The sequence below is a fragment of the Vanacampus margaritifer genome, chromosome 1 (genome assembly GCF_051991255.1).
Source record: "Vanacampus margaritifer isolate UIUO_Vmar chromosome 1, RoL_Vmar_1.0, whole genome shotgun sequence".
NCBI classification, from domain to species: domain Eukaryota; kingdom Metazoa; phylum Chordata; class Actinopteri; order Syngnathiformes; family Syngnathidae; genus Vanacampus; species Vanacampus margaritifer.
The window spans coordinates 46,824,130-46,839,446 of NC_135432.1; the positions used below are offsets into that span (position 1 = coordinate 46,824,130).

The 15,317-nt window shown below is 39.0% G+C and overlaps 1 protein-coding gene and 1 long non-coding RNA gene across 2 annotated transcripts in view; one reads left to right on the forward strand and one right to left on the reverse strand.

Moving 5' to 3' along the window:
• Nucleotides 1-15,317, forward strand: part of gabrg1 (gamma-aminobutyric acid type A receptor subunit gamma1) — a 75,564-nt gene that overhangs the window by 53,078 nt on the left and 7,169 nt on the right. The gene's annotated exons all lie outside the window — the stretch shown is intronic.
• Nucleotides 4,655-14,212, reverse strand: LOC144046790 (uncharacterized). Its single transcript, XR_013292959.1, has 2 exons — nt 8,214-14,212; nt 4,655-7,774 (listed from the first exon to the last, which is right to left on the reverse strand). It is a non-coding gene; the product is annotated as an uncharacterized LOC144046790 (long non-coding RNA).

The following is a 15,317-nucleotide window of genomic DNA, read 5'->3' on the forward strand; positions in this document are numbered from 1 at the left end:
ATTTTTATGGAGTTTATTCATCCGGCAAGTGATAGCGTTAGAGGGGACCAGTGTGAAAGTGAAGTTCTGACCTGGTTTAACAGTGATAACATTTTCTTTTAGGAGATTCTTAAATTGCCGGGTAATAACCACTCCGAAATAGGTGAACCGTCTCACTTCTATCTGGAATATAGTGGTACTATAATCCAAATCTAACGACTCTCTATTGACTGGAAACAGTTGACTCTTGTGCATATTAATCTTGTATCCAGATATAGAGCCAAATTGCTGAAGCAAAGAAAGGGCCGCTGGAAGAAAAGTATTAGGATCTGACACATATAGTAGATCATCTGCATAAAGAGACACCTTATGCTCTTTATCCCCTCTCCTAATAACAGAGATGCTCTGGCAGTTCCGAAGGGCAATTGCAAGCGTTTCAATTGCTATGTCAAAAAGAATAGGGCTCAGTGGACAACCCTGCCGGGTTCCGCGGCCTAGTGCAAAAGGCTGAGAAATTGTGCTATTTGTTTGAACTCTGGCGAGGAGGAAAGCATATAATAATATCGAGGCTACAATCCTTGGACCCAAGCCAAAATATTCCAAAAAGTATTCCCATTCAACGCGATCAAATGCTTTCTCGGTATCTAGTGAAACCACACATTCAAGGGTATTAGTTAAAGCTTGGGTTTATAATATTAAATAAACGTTGAACATTTAAAAAGGAGTGTCGGCCCCTAATAAAGCCAGTCTGATCATGTGCTATTACTAACAAGGCAACTTCCTCTCGCCGCTGCGCCAGGGCCTTAGCAAAAATGTTTGCCTCTGTGTTTAGCAGGGAGATTGGCCTGTACAAAGCACAGTATGTAGGATCCTTAACTTTTCCTAACCTCATTCATTTGCCGCGTTTTCACTGCAGGACGTTCAGGTATGGGGAGGGGAGTAGGGACTTTCACAGGAACCGTCCTCTCAGCCGGCCCACTTGTGGCTGTGTCCCCACTGCGGAAAACGACCCATTTCGCGACGTCACAAGTTTCGATCGACACATAAACGCCGTACGATGGTTCCTTACCGTGATGTCACCCAAGCACCGCGCAACAAAAATCACGAGGAAAGAGAAAAACTTTAGGTGGTTGCTTTTTTTTTTATGTACTTGGCATGGATGGATGGTTTGAGTGAGACGAGACGGCGTCTAGATGAAGAATTTGAAAAGGCGAACAGTAGAGTGGAACGAAAATAGGCAAAGGATTATTAAGATAATTGTTTTGGTGGAAGAGATTTAAGCCAAGAATGCATCAACGTCGCGCATGAAGGTAAGATATTTTTTTATACTAAATAATTTTTAGCCAATCAGCACGAAAGCTCGATCGGGAGTTCATCGGTCCGGCGGAGGACCTACCCTCGAGTAGGACCTCCGCTCGTCCCCGTAAGTTCTTGTCAATGTGGCCTGGATGAGAAGGCTCCTGCAGTGGACACGCGCACATACGGGGCTGGCCCCGTAAATTTTCCCCGAAGTTCCTGCGGTGGAAACGCGGCTATTGACTGGGGGAGAGAACCAAGCCTGAGAGATTCAGCAAACGGGATACCATCAGGGCCAGGAGATTTCCCAGATTGCATGGATGATATAGCTGAGGCTATCTCCACTTGTAACAAAGGCACTTCCATATTCTCCACCAGCTCTGGTGGGATAGTAGGGATGGACAAAGTGTTGAGAAAGGTCTCAGTAGCTTTGTCATTACCGTCTTTTAATTGAGACATATAGAGTTGAGAGTAAAAGTTTTTAAAGGTATCATTTATTTCAGTTAGGTCCAAGGTAGTATCGTCAGTTTCTGTGTAAATGAAATGGTTAGCCTGTTGTGCTTTTAGTTGGCTAGCTAATAATTTCCCTGTTTTTTCGCCATGGTCATAGAATGTGCTTTTAGTTTTTAACAAAAGATTTTCCGTTTGATAAGTGGCAAGGAGGTCAAACTTCGTTTTTAGTTCTCATAGTTGGTTTAATAGCTCAGGGGTTTAATTAAGTGAATATTGATGATCAACCTCTTGAATTTTTTATATCAGATCTAATTTTTCCTTTTCCTTCTTTTCAGCCCTGCAGTAAATGCAATAATGTGCCCTCTAATATATGCCTTAAATGTGTCCCAGACTAAAAGAGCAGAGGTGTGCAATTAATTTTCAAGAAAAATAAATTTCTGTTCTTCTATGTATTTTACAAACTGAGGATCCGAGAGTAGAACTGGATTGAGACGCCAATGTCTCATTGGCCGTGGAACATTTGAAGTGACATCACAACAGGGGCATGATCAGATATCACAATGCTTTGATATGTGCAGGAGCGAACCTGAGGGATGAGTCTATTATCAATAAGAAAATAATCTATTCTAGTGTAAGTGTGGTGGGCACTGGTAAAGAAAGAATATTATTTTTCTCCAGAGTTAAGGAACCGCCATACATCTAAAATCCCAAACTCAGATATAAATGACTGAGGGCAGTCTTACTAAATACGTAAGGCAGTCCTACTTGCCACTGCGGGTCTGCTGGAGGAACGACCGAAACTCGGGTCTAGCCAGCAGTTAAAGTCCCCCCCAAGCACTAGGTAATGTGTGTCTAGACCAGAGGTGGGAAATCTCGGTACTCGAGGGCCGGAGTCCTGCAGGTTTTGGAGGTTTCTCACTTCCAACACAAGCTGATTCCAATCAACAGGATCGTTATCAGGCTTATGCAGAGCTTGCTGATGAGCTGATCATATATCAGCTGTGTTGGAGAAAGGCAACATGCAAAACCTGCAGGACTCCGGCTCTCGATGCCCACCTCTAGTCTCGACCATTAAGAAGGGGGAAAAGACCAACAAAAAAACTAAACTAACAAAACTAACGCTATCATCAGTGTTCGGAGCAAAAATGTTTGCAAAAATAACTTTCGTATTGAAAAGGTTCCCTGTAACAATTATGAATCTTCCATTCGTATCGGCTGTGATTTTGGTTGGTTCGGAATGTACATGTTTGGCAACTGAAGGAATTTAAAGGAATTTTGTCCTCTTTGCGTGTTCCAAAAATGAGGATAGGTTTGATGCAAGAAAAATACACCTTTGCAAAAATGATTTTTAATCAATCAGAGATCTCTGGAGACAGATAACAGCTTCCGATTTCATCACTTAAAGAACGTGGGATTTCAGAGCGTCAAATGTGCTCTTCTACGTGTACAATAGCTTCTTATAGTTAAAAAGACCTCCTCCTTTTCATTTGTAGACTAAACATACTCTCTGGTACTTTTCCGTGAGCAGATGGCGTAAACAAGGTCAGGTGGATGTTTTTGAGACAGAATGTGTTATATAGTTGAAGGATTTTCCCATAGCAAAATCTCACAAACAAGTTGAACCAAATTTACGGTGGCCGTGACTGATGAAGAAAGTAAAGAGTGTGTGTGTGTGTTATTTCAAAGCAAATTTTGTTTTCAAGACGAAACGTGTTTTCGCACAAAGCGCTGAGAAGGAACTTTTTTTAGACTAAATAATATGACCCAGTTTAAGGTCATATTATATCGAAATCAACACCATCTGCTCTGCACAGGACACAAAATATTTCGTAACAATAGTTGATATATGAAATTAGGTATTAAAAATGTTATAATATCTTTCACAACCAATATAGAAACTCCTCTTGCCTTGGCCTGAAAAGCCCCGTCCAGCTCGCCATAAGCCTGAGGTGCTCAGAAGCACACACATGTGTCTCCTGTAAAAAAGACAATATCTGCCTTAAATAGCTTGAGGTGATTAAATACCTTCTTTCTTTTAATTGGGTGATTTAAGCCCTCGACATTCCAACTTACTATATTAAGATCCCCATTCATGTATTGTATAGTCTACAGAGTGTATGTTCACTGTCAAGACGTAGTATGAATTTTGTGTGGTAATACTGCCTGTCACAAGATCTAAAAGGGAAAAAAATACAATCCTTCAGGATATCCAAGTTCAAACATGACTGTCCCCTCCCCTTCCCCAAAAGTATAAAAACAAATAAAAAAACACACACAAAAAACTTCTAAACATCTTTATACATAGCAACTGCAACAGCAAGTTGCAAGCTATTCCTAACTTTTTCTATACCAAACACTTCCTACCTACTTACCATCCCATACATGTATTAATGCCTGAGTGAGTGTTCTTTGAGCATAAACGTTAAATAACTCCAGTGCAAAAGGTTTATGAAAAACACACACACACACGCAAACACACCCACATACGCGCGCGCGCAACCCCCCCACACACACACATACACGCAAACAAAACAGTAATAATCTCACATGTAAAACCAAAATATCACAATACTGATATACTGTATACCCAATGTACATCACACGGTGAGTGAGAAGGAGACCAGTCTCAGTCTTGTATACAGCAGGTAGCCTCGTTGGATACAGGAGCGCTGGTTTGTAGCCTCCTTAGTACAGCCTCGACAACACGTCCCGGTAAGCTAAGCGTTGTTCGCTGACCTCAGGGCAGTAGTCTTTGTAGACAGTGAAGAAGGTATATTAAAATCACCAACTGAGGGGTGTAGTTAATCCATAACTTTTTGCGTGTCCAATAAACCAACTGGTGAGATGAGAAATGAACAGAGTTTCCTGCGCAGGATAATTCTTAAAGGAGATCTCCTGTTGCACCATTGAATCAAACTCCGACAAGTTCTGATCAACAATGCACACCCTCCTCTCGAAGGGCCAGCCTTTTATTACAATTCAGTCTCCAAGCAGAATATCTCTCCCTTCATGAATGAGCAAATGTGTTATACAGTTGAAGGACATGTCAAACAATAGAACTCTTAGTGCAGTTGCAGCTGTCTTCGTCTCTGGCCAAAATATGTATATTTTCAAGGCACTTTTCATATTCTTCTTCATAACAAAATCTCACTTTATCATTTGACCCAAAAGCACCAATGACCGTGACTAATGGAAAAGCAAAACAAGTTCTGTTCAAGACCACAATGTACGTGTACAAAATAAAACAAGAAATTCTGGACCAATCAGTGTATAGCAAAATCAAGGGCGAAAATATGTTTTCGTACAAAGTGATGAGAAGGAACTTTTCTAGACTAAATAATATGGTCCCAGCTTTAACCCAGAACATACGAGGTCAACATCATGTGCCCTGCTCAGGACACAAGACACTTTGACAAACTTAAAATGAAGAATTAAATGTTCATGATCAGTAACAATAATCGATATATGAAAATAGGTATTAAAATGTTATAATATCCTTCAGTCCCCCTTTTGGGCTTACGTAAACACTAAGCCCAATAACTAAATATTTAAACATTTTACACAAAGATTCCAGCGGGATCTACATCGGATGTTGCAGCAGGCCGGGCTGAGGAAGTAACAGACTCCATCATCATGTAAGAAGACTTATTTCGTACGTCCTGTTTTTCAATTGCGGCAGAAATAATTTTCTCGCAAAGGGAACGAATACAGGGTATACAACAACATCCGCATATTGTTATTAGAGCCGTAAATACAGCAATTGATATCAAAATTGTGGAAATTAAGGTTTTGTAGCGGCCAAATACAGTCATCCAATTATCCCATAGTGAAGTGTCTATACCAGAGTGTTCATTCATCTTTCTATTAAGTGTCCGGAGTCCCTTAATTGCAATAGTTAAAGTACCATCCGGTGCGGTATTATTAGGAATGAAGGTACAACATTGATCTGCGAACATTGAGCAAACTCCCCCTTTTTCTGCCAATAGCATATCAAGTGCAATTCGGTTCTGAAAAGCCATCAAAGATGTGGCAGCCAATTGGCCATGTACAGCTTCAAATCCAGATTGAGTCCAATTTCCTAGTCTTTGTACATTGTAATGCACATAATTAATTCTGTCTACATTTTTGTTAATGGTACACCACCAACAAATTAGGGATTCAAATCCTGAAGTTATTTGATTAGTCAATTTGTATTCATTTGGCACACCTCTCGGCACTCCAATTGCATCAATGTAGGTGGGGACATTTTCCTGTTGCCAAGAAGATCGTTTAATTCTATGGAAAGGAGGAGAAGATTGTGGTTCCCAAGTGTCAATCATTTGTAAAAGGTTATCAACCGAGGTGGGAAAAAGTTGTACTGGCAGAAGAAGGGTGATGAGAGCACAATATCCTTTGCCATCCCAAGGCAACTTGTCAAATATCTGATTATGCCCACACCACCACCAAATGTCAGCCCTTGATTGCGGCTTGAATTTTTGACCCACATTTATTATTGTAGTGCAGTGTGAAATGTGATCTAGTTCTCCCAATTGTTCTCCGGTACCTGTCATTTTAATACATGAAAAATTACCATCTGCAATTTCCTTTGAAAATATTGGTTTAGTTGTCTGCAAATTCACTAGTGAATATATCTTATCCCATTGAGAGCATTTGGCATTTGGGGCAGTTTTATTCATAATTTCCATTATACATTGTTCCTCGATTTTAGCCGGGATTACTCTCAATAAAGGTCGTGGTCCCACACATACTACACACTCCTTACCAGAGGCGTGTGCTGCCTCGTGTGCTAGCAATAGCCAATTGTTGCTGCTTTTGGACACTCCTGTAGTAACCCTAAACCATTCAATTACACCATCAATCGGTACACTTACAGCTTTTACCCCATTCTCCATTGAGTATTTAGTCATTTTTGGTTGGTCTAGCTTACTCATAGTCTTATTTACACAGATTAGAATAGGAAAACGTGGGTCAACGCCGTGGGACCATGCCCATAACAGTAATCCAAAACAGGAGGTGTTGTACAGAGTTACATTAGCTGGTCGTATATTCCCGTCGGGAATGGAAAAGGTTAATTCTAGTTGACCTCCCATTTTACGCAGTGTTGTCCTTTTAGAAAAGAAAACAGCCTCCTTGCTTTTTCCCGGTGGCCAATATTGTCCACTTTGGGTGGTTATAAAAGTACCCCAATCTAGTTGCGCAACATTTCCTGTCAAATACCACCAATATTTCACCCATATTCCTCCCCTTGTCTCTTCCCATCCTCTAAATCCCTTTAATGACGTAATGGGAATTTTGACAGAGGTGTTCGTGTTTGGGGCAACTGTCACCGTGACTGAGTCATCATACGTTTTGGATATAACCCAGGGAATGTGTGGAGAGTTCATGTCTCGCTTAGCCCGAATTTTTGTGGTTGCGTTTACAGATGTGGTTAGGGGATCCCAAAAACACAAAATTGGCATAACAGTCAGTATAAGAAAGAGTGTCGTGATGCAGACGCAATTGAAGACGCATTGTCTCTTCGAAGTAGCCATCTTGTGATTTTTTCTTTTTTTTTTTTTTTAAACAGTCGTCACTTTCTTTATTTTCTTGTGTGGATGGTGCACTCAGGTTCCTTGAGCAGCATCAGCAGAAGGTTGAACAGAGCCTTTTTGTGAAGAGGGTCCTTCTGCCTCTCTCCAACTGCCAGGGGTGCAAAAATCGGTCACCGGGATTTTATCTTCCCAAGTTGTGACTCATTCTTTGTGGAATGCCCTGGAAAAAGGGACACATTCCTCCTGTTTCCATTCGAAAGACGTCCTCAGCGAAACTCAATCTTCATGTAGTAATTCCTCAGCTCGTTAGCTGACACTGGAAGCAGTTGAATGGCCTCTCGGCTGGCACGTCTGGTCACTGGAGCAGCTGGCTGGTCTCTCTGTTGATTCCCGGTGGTGGCTGGCTCCTGAAGGTGGGGGTTGAGTAGAAGGCGGACCTCCGGCTGGTCTAATAGGCAAGATGTGGAACCAGGTGCCCCGTGGACTGGACTAGATTGACCTTTTCATCACCTTATCTGGGTGCAAAATATTTTCATTTAGTCACTAATAAACATTTATTCACATCCCTTCTTTTTGAAAGAGCATTTTGGTAGTGTTATTAGTTAGGGGTTAGTAAATGTTAGTAAAGTTCTGTAGGCCTCTCCTGTGGGAAAAAATTCTGTTTGTTGTGACATTCAATTAGGATCCAGCCTTTGGCTGACTTTAATGACCTGAGCACATTCATAAATGCAAAAAATGTAAATCTTTAGCCAGTTCAAATCTGACGAGGCCAATTTTGTTTACAGAATGTAATAATTATTGGAATGTTTTATAATATTTATTGTTATAGATATAGCATGGATGTGCTTCCAGCCATTAAATAAATGCAACTTTCGTCAACAAATAAAATCAAAAAATAACATCTAACCCCAGGGCCCCAGGGGAAAAATAGAAATAGAAATGGAACATATTCACCTTATTTTCGCCGTCTCTGCCAAAACTTACTCCTTCTCCATGGTCAAGGAAATCCCCAATTGTCCTCCTGTAAAATTCATTCTCACGGACTATCTATAATTATCGCATTAAGACTAACTTTTAATTTTAAATTTATTTATTTAACATGGACTGTTTGTGTCCTTCGCGACGATATACCCAGACCAACCAATAATTCCCCCATCTGAAAAAAAAAAAATCGCTTTAGAGACTCTTTCAGACTAATATATAAAGTTTTGCAGTAAATAAATTTTGCTTGCTTTTTGTTTAGAAAGAGGGGAAAATTTTACATTTAACCAGCAAATTCGACAATGCGTCCCAAGCAACTATTTAAATTTCAAAAGAGAATTCGGGAAAACACTAGAAGACCAAACTTAAAAAAGTAAAATATAATAATTAAGATTGAAATAAATTGTATCTTATCTGTATTCATATTAGCTGTTTCAATTTCTGAAACCAGACGAAATTTACCTGTATTATCTTTTGTACTATAAAAATATTGTAGCTTATGCCAATGAATTTTACAAAGAATCTCAGTTTTCAGCCAATTCATCAATTATTATTAATACATAAAGTTGCCCTTAGTTTTAATGTTACCATTAAGCTTGCTAGTCCCCCTTTTTGATGTTTGTCCAAAAAGCTGACTGTTTCAAAATAGACAGAGATAAACAAATCAGATCAAATCAAAATAGACATCAAACGTTTTTAAAATGTAATAAATCTGTGTGTATATAGTGTTGTCAATCAGTTCATTATATTTACGAAATGTTTTACTGTAGATGTTATCACCTTATATCTGTCAAAAATAGAGTGCAGTGTAAACAGTCAGTATCACATCATATGGCCCGGTATCACTAATTCAAGGAAAGCATTGTTTGTGGGGTTGAGTCACCATCGTAGTGGACAGTTCTGGACGCAGGAATGCTTTAAGGACGCTTGTGCAGAGCATATGGAGCAGTTTTTCATAGGACAGTTCGTGCGGAGCATTGTGTGCATTGGGCAGTGGAGCAGTTTTTCTTTTATCACATTTGTATATGATGGCACAGTCATTGTTGCAACAGGTGGCGCCAGGAACCTCCCCTCTCCATCAGGTATTGGCAGGATGTTTTGTGATGATGGCTGCATCACGCCCCTCTGATGGTGGTGGCAGTTGCAGTTTCTTTGTGGGTGGGGGTTTTTAAAGAGGTCTGTGTCCCGCCAGTTGACTTTGTTCCGAAATAATGACCCTTGACCAATAATCCTCACTCGACTGAAAACATTAAAATCTGCCCCAACAGTATTTAGGTTATAACATGTCAGTAAATATTAAAACCAAAAACTTCCTTTATTAAAAAAATTAAATAAAAATAAAAATAATAAAAAATAATAATTAAAACAATGAAAGTTTACAATTTTAAATAATTGCTAATTATATGTCAATATTTGTTATGGTTTACAATATTTAATTTAATATGTTTTGCATACCTTCATAAATAATACTTAGGATAAAATAGGACAGATATACTCTAACAATTTACAAATATAGTTAATTAATAAGTGTGTAGTTTTCAATTAATGTTTTCTCAATGGAGGCCGCAGCCCGTAAAGTCAGCCTTTGGTCAAACGTCAAAGCAGGAATGATTTTTAATTACATAGCACCTCAAATTATGTCAAAAATGTGTTTCTTCCAGATAGCTTCCCCAGTCTGTTTGTAATGAGACTTCAAATGTCGAATTCAAAGGTTAAATATATTCAGGAGAGATTAAAATTACTTTCTATTTATAAACGTCGGAGAAAAAAATAAATAAAAAACTCCTTTTAAATTATAATTAACACATTACTTCATCCCCAGGACCGGAACATGGCACTTTGGTGCGACCCCAATTGTCCTTAATGGGTGTGTCTCCTGATTCTGAAAAGATATTTAAAATTTATTAAACAATGTTCTCGCGCACAAACAAAATCATAAGGGAAAAAACAATCATCTATATAAGAATTATTCCACATTAATTGCCATCCAAGTTATTTGTTTTTAGTTATTATTATTATTATTATTAAAATAAGAGTAGAGACTAAACTATTTAATCTAAAACAATCACACAATTAACATTACCTTTTATAAAAACATTTTATTTGACCTCATTACAAAGATTGATGGCTGTTGGCATTTTTTAACCCGAGAAAGGGAATGAGTCATAGCAACTACAATCAGTCAAAGCCACCCATGCTCTACAAGCATAAGACATGCATCTAAATTTTATAATATCTTAAAACTATACCTCTCTATGTTATTTGTGTATTAATATTCGTTCGTTTTATAGCAAACATAATTTTTAAATATGACGTATTTGCACTCTTGAAGCCAGTTTAAGTATTCAACATTAGTGCTTAAGAAATTTATGTAAGGGGCTTATAAAATCAGTTACGGCAACAATTTATATAATGTCGTTCAATTATTTAACGCAGACAATTGCGGGTTTTAGCGTTAGAAGTTTTATTAGTAATTTTACCGTCTAATTAATTTATCCCGTTTAGCGCTTATTAAACGGCTTAATTTGTTTTATTACATAAATTTGTATTATACAGTTATTTTATTTGCAAAGCAACATTTCAGTATTCATCATTTTTTCAATACACTTTTCTTAAAGATACGTCCGGGACTCTCCTCTATATAAAATTACATACACTCATAACATTATTAACGGGCGGTCGCCGTGTACGCACATTCAAAGTTAAATTGCCGTCATTAAAACCATCGAACAAATGCCATATCTTATTAGAATAAACTAACCTTTTTCACAATATAATCAAGTCCCGTCGTTCAATATTAATTACATTTTAAGTCATTATTTAAACGGTATGATTAATCCGGAAGCTTTAATTCCGACTAGCGGAAGTCATATCAGGTCAAATCATTTAGTCTTATATCATTATTTAGTTATATAAATGGTTATAACTTCACAAAAATACCTAAAGCTAGTATTCTAGCATTATTCATTATTTTGTCAACAAGCTTTCGATCATTTCTGGCTTTTCTTCCACTCGAAGAAATTACAGATGTGTGTTGCACCAGCTCATCTAGTTCGTGACGTTTTTTCACACATGCAAGTTCAACGTTCTTCATCAAAGAGATTAGACACACTGCAGATTGTAATGACGGAAAATAACCTTTTCTACAGCCGTCTTGCATCCAGTCGCAAAGTTCTTTTTTTGTTTCTCGTTTAGCCTTTGTAGGTAAAATCCCTATAGCCACAGCGCATGCGTTCCCAATTTGTTTATCCAGCGTCATCCCATCTAAACTCAACGGAATCCCATTCGGGTCAAACCACTGTGTTTTGAGTTCAAATAGAGTGTCCATGTTTCGTCTTAATTATTAACTCAGGTATTTTATAGCTTATTGATTTGTATTATATTATATTATATTGTAAATTATCATAGTTCAGTTGTATTAATATTTAAATGAAGTGACGTCTCACTTATAACAGAATTAATCAACTGTTCTCGTCGCGGTCCCTTTAAGATTTTACCGTAACGTTAGAGTTTCTTCACCGATCAGACGGCATACACACAACGGACAGACAAGACATGTCGTTTTGTACGACATATCAACACATAAATATCCGGATGTCAACTGCGCTACCCCAGCTTCAACAGTTTCTTTGTCTTTGAATTTTAATCACGAATATTCAATAGACCTATTGGCTTGATCTAAAGCGTCGTATCAAATATGCTTTAGTCAGCCCGACTTACACGAGTTGAGTCAATACATCTTATCTCTTATATCTTGTCTAAGAATGTCAATATCCAATTATTCATAGACCTATCGATTAATCTTAAAACGGCGTACTAAATCCGTTTTATGTCAATCTGACTTCCATAAGTTGAGTCTTTTGTCCCTAGAAAATGAAGCAGTCGATCCTCCCGCAGCTTTAATCGGCAACACTTATTCAAGGATCTTCGTTATCTAATTACCCAAGAATCTATTACTCATAAAAACAAAGTGTTTGTCTCTCCCGCGCATCAGGCAGGGATCAAGACAAAGATGCTTTTTGAGCCGACTTCTCTCAACTTAAATATGTATGGACGTAAAACCAATGCCCATACATCTACCGCTTGGTTACAACAATAATGTTTCCCCAGCTGATTTACTCTCAACTTCAACAACTTACTTATATCTTAACCTCATATACGCAGACTTCAAATCAATTATCTACGTATCTATCGTCTGTAAAAACCAAATTGTAAAGACAAAATGTTTCCCAGACTGACTTACGAGCGATCGCTATTCAATTCAATGTGCACCACAAATATGTATACTTCAAATACCGTAGGAAATTCCACAATTATTGACTCCATACAACCAAACAACTTAAACTTCTACCTCTGCTCACACAAATCTCACCCTTGATTTAGTTATCTTACAAGAACGCATGGCGGCCGGAGCGCTCCTAGACAGAAAGAATTCCTCAAACGTGGATAAGATCTCCACTTACCTCAATTAATATGGCGCCAGGAATTCAAACCGTCCGCGAACGCAACAACCGTCAAACGCCTTGCCGTCGGAGGTCACCAACTGAAGAAGGTATATTAAAATCACCAACTGAGGGGTGTAGTTAATCCATAACTTTTTGCGTGTCCAATAAACCAACTGGTGAGATGAGAAATGAACAGAGTTTCCTGCGCAGGATAATTCTTAAAGGAGATCTCCTGTTGCACCATTGAATCAAACTCCGACAAGTTCTGATCAACAATGCACACCCTCCTCTCGAAGGGCCAGCCTTTTATTACAATTCAGTCTCCAAGCAGAATATCTCTCCCTTCATGAATGAGCAAATGTGTTATACAGTTGAAGGACATGTCAAACAATAGAACTCTTAGTGCAGTTGCAGCTGTCTTCGTCTCTGGCCAAAATATGTATATTTTCAAGGCACTTTTCATATTCTTCTTCATAACAAAATCTCACTTTATCATTTGACCCAAAAGCACCAATGACCGTGACTAATGGAAAAGCAAAACAAGTTCTGTTCAAGACCACAATGTACGTGTACAAAATAAAACAAGAAATTCTGGACCAATCAGTGTATAGCAAAATCAAGGGCGAAAATATGTTTTCGTACAAAGTGATGAGAAGGAACTTTTCTAGACTAAATAATATGGTCCCAGCTTTAACCCAGAACATACGAGGTCAACATCATGTGCCCTGCTCAGGACACAAGACACTTTGACAAACTTAAAATGAAGAATTAAATGTTCATGATCAGTAACAATAATCGATATATGAAAATAGGTATTAAAATGTTATAATATCCTTCAACAGCAACAGGCGATCCTTTGTAAAACAGCTTTCCTCTCCTTTTTCAGGCTTCCAGTATGATTGCCATCTTTGTTTGAAAGTGGTGAACGCAAGCTATTACCGCTCTGGGTCTGGATCCCGGGCCTGGCTTAGCTACCAGTGTTCGGTGGGCATGGTCGAGCTCCGGAGCCTTGAGGAGAATCTTGTCACCGATAATCTCTTTCAACAGTTCAGCGAAAAACACTGCGTGCCTTCAATCGATTCAGGGAGGCCAACTACTGTAGTCGTATGTTGTTGCGGCAGCTACGCGACTCAAAGGTCGATGGTTTCAGCCTTTAGCTTGTCATAGCTAGCTTCCATAGCCGCGCACTTGGCTTTCAGTATCTCCATTCTATCATTGAGTTTGTTAGCATTCACCTTGAGTGATGAGATACGGTGTCTGTGGTCTGTAATTGTGGTTTGAACAATACCCAGTTTAGCCTCCAACGGCGCTATGGCCGATTTGAACTCCGCAGAAAGCGCTGTTTTGTGCTCCTCGAGTAGCTTCATGAGGGCCGCCATGTTGTCCTCGGATACGGCTGGAAACTGAGCTGGTGTATCACACTTCTTTTTCGTTGCTTTTGATGCCATTTTTAACTCAGTTGAATTGAAAATAGCAGGCAGTTGTTGTTATTTAGATGTTTCTGGGCTTGGTGAAAGATTCTGGTTGGTAACCCGGTGGGTAGTAGGTGATGTTTGGTCGGTGCTGGATTTCACTTTTCTTTTTTTTTTATTCTTCCTCGGGTCTCCTGACAACTTCACGACTCTAGCGGGATTCTGGAGTATTTGGTTTAGTTGAACGCTATGGGATTTTTAATAGGTTTTAGGTGAATGAATGAGCACACACTCACACACACGCACATATGCACACACACACCCGCATACGTATATACTCACGCACATACAAAAAAAAAAGAAAAAGAGAAGAAAATAAAGACAGAGAGCAATGTCGATGACATGTCGAATCGGTAAGATTACCGAATTAACAATACTGAGTTCTCTCAAAAATAAAAACAAAACAAACAAAAAAGACAATAGCTGGCAGTCGTTAAATTGTCAGGGTCCGCAACATGAAATGTGAAAACTTTCTAAACAGGACTGATAGGGCCGGCCCATCAGCATCTGTTTAAGTGGATGAGTCACTCAAATCATAGTGCGCATGTCCAAAGCTGCTCTCAATAGACAGCCATGGGGCCACATTAACTGGGCCCATCATCCAATTAAAATACAGCACTGATGTAATGTGACGTCAAGACCCAATCAACACATGCTCAGTTTTGGCGGACGGCAGCTATACAGCAGTAAATTAGATTGTTTTTTATCGGGAGCAAACCAACAGTAGAAATGAAGTAGATTTGTTGATGACGTCATCGCTCAAGAGAGAGATGCAGCGCTGAATGAAGGAGGCAAAACACTGCAGCAGTTATGATTGAAGCTTGTGGCTTAAGTGGAGGTGAGATTTTGCAAGAGTGGCCACCTTTAAAGGTCTCATATTATTCAACTTTTCAATGTACTAAAATAGTTCTCAAATGTGTAAAAGACATGCATTCGGCAAAATTGACTTTGGATCTAATATTTTTGCTGTCCCTCGATCAGCCAAAAAAACGCTCCGTTCAAAACAGCCTGTTTTAGGGGTGTGTCGTTTTTATGTAAATAGCTGCACCAGGCCACGCCTAGGCCATACCCTTCTCTCTGAAAGGGACAGTGATTTCGGTCATGGTAGCAATATGCTAATGTTGTGAATGGAAACGACTGCCCATAAGAGCAGAAGAAAA